Source organism: Humulus lupulus, chromosome 3 (assembly GCF_963169125.1).
Source record: "Humulus lupulus chromosome 3, drHumLupu1.1, whole genome shotgun sequence".
Taxonomy (NCBI): Eukaryota; Viridiplantae; Streptophyta; class Magnoliopsida; order Rosales; family Cannabaceae; genus Humulus; species Humulus lupulus.
In genome coordinates, this window is record NC_084795.1 from 224893525 (window position 1) to 224900187 (window position 6663).

The 6663-nt window shown below is 43.3% G+C and overlaps 1 pseudogene; it reads right to left on the reverse strand.

Annotated features, from left to right (window-relative positions):
• Positions 1 to 367: 367 nt before the first annotated feature.
• LOC133825428 (uncharacterized) lies at positions 368 to 1858 on the reverse strand (annotated as a pseudogene).
• Positions 1859 to 6663: the final 4805 nt, after the last annotated feature.

Here is a 6663-nt window from a genome sequence, read left to right on the forward strand (position 1 = left end):
AATATTAACCTTTCAAAAATATTATTTTTCATGTAATAAAAACCACATATAGAAGAAAAACAGTAGACGGTTTGAGCAAACTCATACAAAATAATAAATTTAAATTGATATAATAATGTAATTATAATAAAGCAATTCCATAGATATTGGAGTACAGAGGAACCTGAACACTAGTATATTATTGTATTTAAATCAGCAAGTAAACATTTTTTAGGCAAAAATCACTCCTGTCATCATTTTGGTGGGCATAATACGGTTGGATAAAAATATGATTATCTTTTTTGATTACTTTTATGGGAAATACAATTTACTGAAGAGCACAGTAAAAGCATATATGCAAGTGAAAGTAGCACATTGAACCAAAAAAGGTCAGACACCAAATTAGCAATCTGATTATTCACTTGTCTAGAACATCAACTAAATAATAGGTATAAAGGAAGCAGAGTACAAATTTGGATATTTTCTTTGTCACTTGGCGACAACTGAGATTTGAGATAGCCACTTTTCTGCAATATCTTTACCCTGGTTCCATTCCATGACAAAACTATATAAGAATACAGGTCTTTCAAAGTTCAGGCATGCCTCACCCAGTTTTTGCATCATAAGTCTTCTCCATCACAACATCCATTGGAGTATCCTTTGGACCAGCTGAAAAACAAGTTAAAGAAATTGTCAACAGCAGGATATGAATTGGGGGTCTCAGAAACAAACTTGGAGTCACAATCTGGCAAAGTCAATTGGAATGATAAATTACTACAAGGTCACGTGGAGCAATCTAGACATCTTTAATTTAGCTTTTGATTACAGGATACAATAGTTCGATACTTATTATATATGCATATATATAGACAGCAAATACTTTGGCTAAATTTCTCGGAATCTAAGGTTATGTACAAAGTGATAACCATATCAACCCTGAGTCTATCATATTCTTAGTATGAAACATCTTAGCAATTGCAAAATTAAGGTAGTGAATCCATGCTCAAATACCTCGTGACACGAAAAATATCAAGAGGAGAGTCATATTTTACTACAGGGAAAAAGAAAAAGAAGAGCGTAAAATATTAGAGTAAGTACCAACTATAGGCCTTTGCGTAGTCCTTATCTTCAATATCTCAGGAAGAGGAATAATGGATCCTGATGCACCCAGACCTCTGGATACTCTTACTTTGGTTCCATCTTCAAGATACTTAATCCCAACTTTACAAGGCTTCCTGCAAAGAAAACACTAATCTCCACTTACAAACATGGAAGAGTGAAAACTGAAGGGTTCTTCAAACAGAATTGAAGGCAGTCACATACCCTGTGAATAGATTAATAACTTGAACATTTGAAACATGAAGAGGAGCTTCAACCGTAAATAGGGAAGAGAATATTCATCAAAAAAATTAGCAATAAATTTACTTAGCTGAAATTTCTCTAGAATATTCATCAATATGCATAAAATAGACACTCAAAACCTTATTAAAACAATAACATCTCTAAAACAAATGAGTCACCGACAACAAAAATCCAAAGTTTAAAGCAATAATAAAACCATAAACCCAGTTCCCTTGAAATTAAAGCACCAAAACCATAGTTCTTGAACCTTAAAGTGTTCGGGGACTGATGAGGAGAAGTCGAGAGGTGTCACAAACCCAAATCAAAATTCCCCTTTTTTAGTCACAAACCCAAATCAAAATTCCCCATTTTTAGTTTATCAAAAAATAAAATAAAATAAAAATAAAAATAAAGATAAGACCTTGGTTGTGAGATTGATCTGGTAAACGAGATTGCAAAGCTATTTACCCTCTTCTGTTTCGAAGTGATGCTTCATCAAATCGAACAAAGTCTCTGCCTTGAACTGACCGGTCGCCATTTTCTTCACTCTCTTCGATCACAAATTGGGGAAGAAAGGGCCTGCAATTCCAGTGGAGAGAGTGCTCCTCTACCGTGGTGTGCTCCAATAGCTCGTGCAATGGAGAGGGTAGAAAGAACGCTGAGACTCTGGGAGAGAGAGAGAGAGCGAGAGAAAGAACGCTGGGAGAGAGAGAAAGCGAGAGAAAAATGCGTCATTAGGGATTGGGTTTTGAGATAATAGGGCTAGGCTAAAATCGTGGGTTTCCCTCCATTTTAACATTACCCAGCATTTTTTTCCCTCCCTTTTAAGTTTACCGCTTTCTTAGTTACCTATTATAATACTTTTCCAATTAGCTTATAGTTATGTATTATGGAAAATGGTATTTGGTGTAGTGAATGGCTGAAGAACTCTCTGCATTGTACAAGACAGGTACTTGGGATATTGTTCCTCTTCCTGTGGGGGAAGCGTGCTATTGGTTCCCGTTGGGTTTACAAGATCAAGACTAAGTCTGATGGGTCAGTAGAGTGGTACAAATCTCGTTTGGTTGCTAAAGGCTTTGCTCAGGAGTATGGGATGGATTATGAGGAAACTTTTGCTCCAGTTTCCAAACATACCACTATTCGTACTCTCATTGTTGTTGCGTCTGCTCGACAGTGGTCCATTTCTCAAATGGACGTTAAAAACGCCTTCTTGAACGGGACTCTTCAAGAAGAAGTTTACATGGTTCCTCCACCAGGTGTTCCTCATAATTCAGGAGAAGTTTTCAAATTGAAGAAGGCTCTTTATGGGCTTAAACAAGCTCCCCAAGCCTGGTTTGAAAAATTCTCCATCGTGATTACTTCTCTCGGCTTCCATCCCAGTGCACATGATTCAGCTCTCTTTGTTAGGTGTAATTCTTCTGGCCGCACTTTACTCTCTTTATATGTTGATGATATGATTATCACCGGTGATGATGAGAATGGGATAACGGAGTTGAAAATGCACTTGACTCGTGAATTTGAGATGAAAGATTTGGGTTCCCTACGGTACTTTTTAGGGATAGAAGTAGCTTACTCTCCTCGTGGCTATCTTCTTTCTCAATCTAAGTACATTGCTGATATTCTCGATCAGGCTCGTCTCTCTGATGCTCGCACTGTTGATATCCCTCTTGAGCTTAATGTCATGTATTCTTCATCTTATGGTGTTGCCTTGTCAGATCCCTCTCTATATCGCACTCTAGTTTGTAGCTTAGTGTACCTTACTATCACCAGGCCAGACATCGCTTATGCAGTTCACATTGTCAGTCAATTTGTTGCATCTCCCACTATCGTTCATTGGGCAGCGGTGCTTCGTATTCTTCGATATCTTCGGGGAACTCAATTTCAGAGTCTGCTTTTTCCATCTACGTCTACTTTAGAGTTACGTGCCTACTCAGATGCAGATTGGGGTGGTGATTGTACTGATCGCAAATCTACCACTGGTTTTTGTATATTTTTGGGAGATTCTCTTATTTCTTGGAAGAGTAAAAAACAGACTATTGTCTCTCGATCGTCTACAGAAGCAGAATATCGTGCCATGGCCTCCACTACCGCTGAAATTGTTTGGTTGCGTTGGTTACTTGCTGATATGGGTGTTATTCTCTCAGATCCCACTCCGATGAATTGTGACAATGTTAGTGCTATTCAGATTACTCGCAACTCCATTTTTCATGAGCGCACGAAAAATATTGAGATAGATTGTCATCTTACTCGTCACCACTATCAGAATGGGACCATCACTTTACCATTTGTCACTTCCACTATGCAGATTGCCGACTTGTTTATGAAGGCTCATACTATTTCTCTTTTTCGTTTCTTAGTTAGCAAACTCTCGATGCTTCCCGCAAATGCGTCGTTCGTTTGAGGGGGGATGTTAATAATATAATTTTTATTAATATGTAAGGGTAGTTTAGTCTTTTAGCTTCTCATTATTTTGGCTATATATTTTGTTGCTCTTGTACTCTTTGTTATCCAAAAAATTAGCATTGATGACGTGGCAAGTGATCCCTGGACACGTGGCTGACACCTGGAAACGTTCTGCTAGAGTATCGACCAGAAGACGCATTAGAAGCAGTTAGCGGCCCAGTCTTACCTGCGACTAGGCTGGTCGATAGTTCCGCATACAAAGCAACATTTATGAGAAGATCTTTGTGAATCCCGAATTTATCTCACACAATCTCCTGAATATCCGATTATTCGGGAAAGAATATATGTAACAATCTTTTGTAATCCCCCTTGAGCCTATAAATAGCAAGAGATAGCTCAAGGAATAGACTTTTTGGCTTTTGAATCATTTGAGACTATAGTAATTCTCCTAGTAATATTGTATTGTTCTTCAGAGGTTAGTGAAACTCATTGAACTCTAGTTCTTTGATCACCCTTCTGATTCTTAGATCAATATCAGTCTAAGTGGACGTAGGTCATTACCAGATATTGGGGCCGAACCACTATAAAACACTGTGTCTTATTTACTTTTGTCATTATGTTCTTCTCATTATATTCATTCATATCAAGCATATTCTGACTCCGTGTCAGTTGGCCAAATCTTGGGTCAACATTCTGGTGCTTTCATTGAGAGCTTGACATATCATTGCTGAGAAAAACCGATGGCGAAAGCTACAAAGAAAACTGGACAGGCGGCCGCCGCTGCACCGTCAAACCCGCCACCTCCTCCTCCTCCTGGAAGCGTGGCAGAGGATGAGCCACATCTGGATTTTGAGGAGGAAGAGATGGATGATGCAACGCTGAAGAGTACCCTGGGCACGTTGCAAGAAGAGCTGGCTAATCTGAGAGACAGTCAGGAGACTGCTGCCGGAGTTGTGGCACGGCAGCAGCAAGAGATTGAACGACAGCGGGCGGAGCTAAGCGAAAGGCAGGCGGAGATGGATCGCCGCCAGAACGAAGCCATGGCAGCTCTCGAGGCGGCCTTGCAGCTGGCAAGGAATCGGCCCGCACCTGCTTCGCAACCTGACCAACCTGGCGACGGACCACCCCAGAGGGGTCCTAATCCGAGCCCACCGATCCAGCCTTCAAGTCCGCAAAGGCCCGAGCAGCCTCAAGCGCCCCATGACGACGCCCCGCTGGACCCTGAGGCGCAGCCACCATCCCAAGTTGCTCAGGGTAGTCCCCCACAACAGAGGCAGAATAGGGCCGAGCATCAGCCTCACAGTCCTAGACGTCGTAGGGATGATGGGCGAAACCTACCGAACAGAGGTCAATATCCCCCTGGTAACAGAAGGGACTCAGAGTTAGGCTCTGCGGTCCGGGGTCCCCCACGGCACAATGATGCACGGGGACACCACAACCAGCACAGGTCGCCCTCTAACGCTCCAGACGGTTCAACAAGGAATGGAAATCGAGGGAACAGTCGATCCCACCATAGCCAATCGAGGTTCAGGGATGGCCATGGATATAATGAGGCTGACTCAGGCAAAGGGAATGCTGGCCGAAGGAATGAAGAAAGAGGTAAAGGCAAGAGCTAGGTACCTCAAGATGACCAACCCAATAGATGGGATGCTGGGGGGTAGCTTAGACAAAATAATGTCTTCAACCGGCTCGGGGGTAGCGAGCAGCGGAGAAGAGAAGAGGACCTAAGAGATGTACTCAACGACCGCCATGAGCGACATGGCGAGAACGTCCCCCCAGCAAAAGAGGCCACAGCGATTCCTGCCACTGTACAGGCCCAGATAGACGCCCTCAACCAGGCAGTGCAACAGCTGGTCAGGGGAAGGACATCCTACATCGACCACGATAGGAGGAAAGGCACTCCTTTCGTACAGAGGATAGCTAATGACGAAACCCCAAGCAAGTTCAAAATGCCTACACTCCCAAACTTTGACGGGTATGGAGACCCAGTCTCTCATGTCAACAAGTTTGAAATTCAAATGGACATTCAGAAAGTGTCCGAAGACGCTCGGTGCAGGATCTTCCCTGCAACACTTTCTGAAGCTGCGCAAGAATGGTTTTTTAAGTTTCCACCCGCGAGCATAGTTTCCTGGGAGATGTTCGTAAGGGAGTTCTACGGACAGTTCTATGTAGGTCGTGTGCATCCGACCGAAGCAAACCAGTTGGTTGAAATTCACCAACAGGATGGGGAGTCAGCGAAGGACTACATCCAGCATTTTATGCGAGCAGCAGCTGGAGCGAAAACGGTCGGAGACGAAGGCAAAATGATGGCGATAACTGTAGGAGTTAAACGCCGTTCTCCCCTCTGGAAAAGTCTCCGAAAGGAAGGGTGAGAACTACCCAAGAATTTTTGGACCGGGCTGATCGCTACATCAAGCTCGAAGAAGCCATTGCCGACGATGGAAAGCCCTCAGGCAAGGATAAGAAGGCTTCCGAACCCGCCAAGGCCGCCAACGGGTCCAAGCCTAATGGCAACGGCAAGGGCAATGGGAACAGTAACGGCAATGGCAAGAATGGTGGAAAACGGCCATATAACGAGCCTTCCACCTCCGACAACAAACGAGCCAAGGGTAATCGTTATGAACCTCGGTTCACTAACTACACCGCCCTCGTTGAGTCTCGGGGAGAGGTTTATCAGGCCACAAGTTCTAGTGTGCCTTACAAAAAACCTGGCCCCATTCGAAAGGACATTTCGAAAAGAGACACTACCAAGTTCTATCGTTATCATAACGACTACGGACATGACACTAATGAATGCAACCAGTTAAAAGACGAAATCGAGTTCCTTATCAGACAAGGACACTTAAGAAGATACGCGCGGGCCTCAGGAAATTCCCAACGAGAAGCTCTGGGTGGCAACGAGCAAGCGTCCACGCGCCAACGCTCGCCACCCTTACAGCC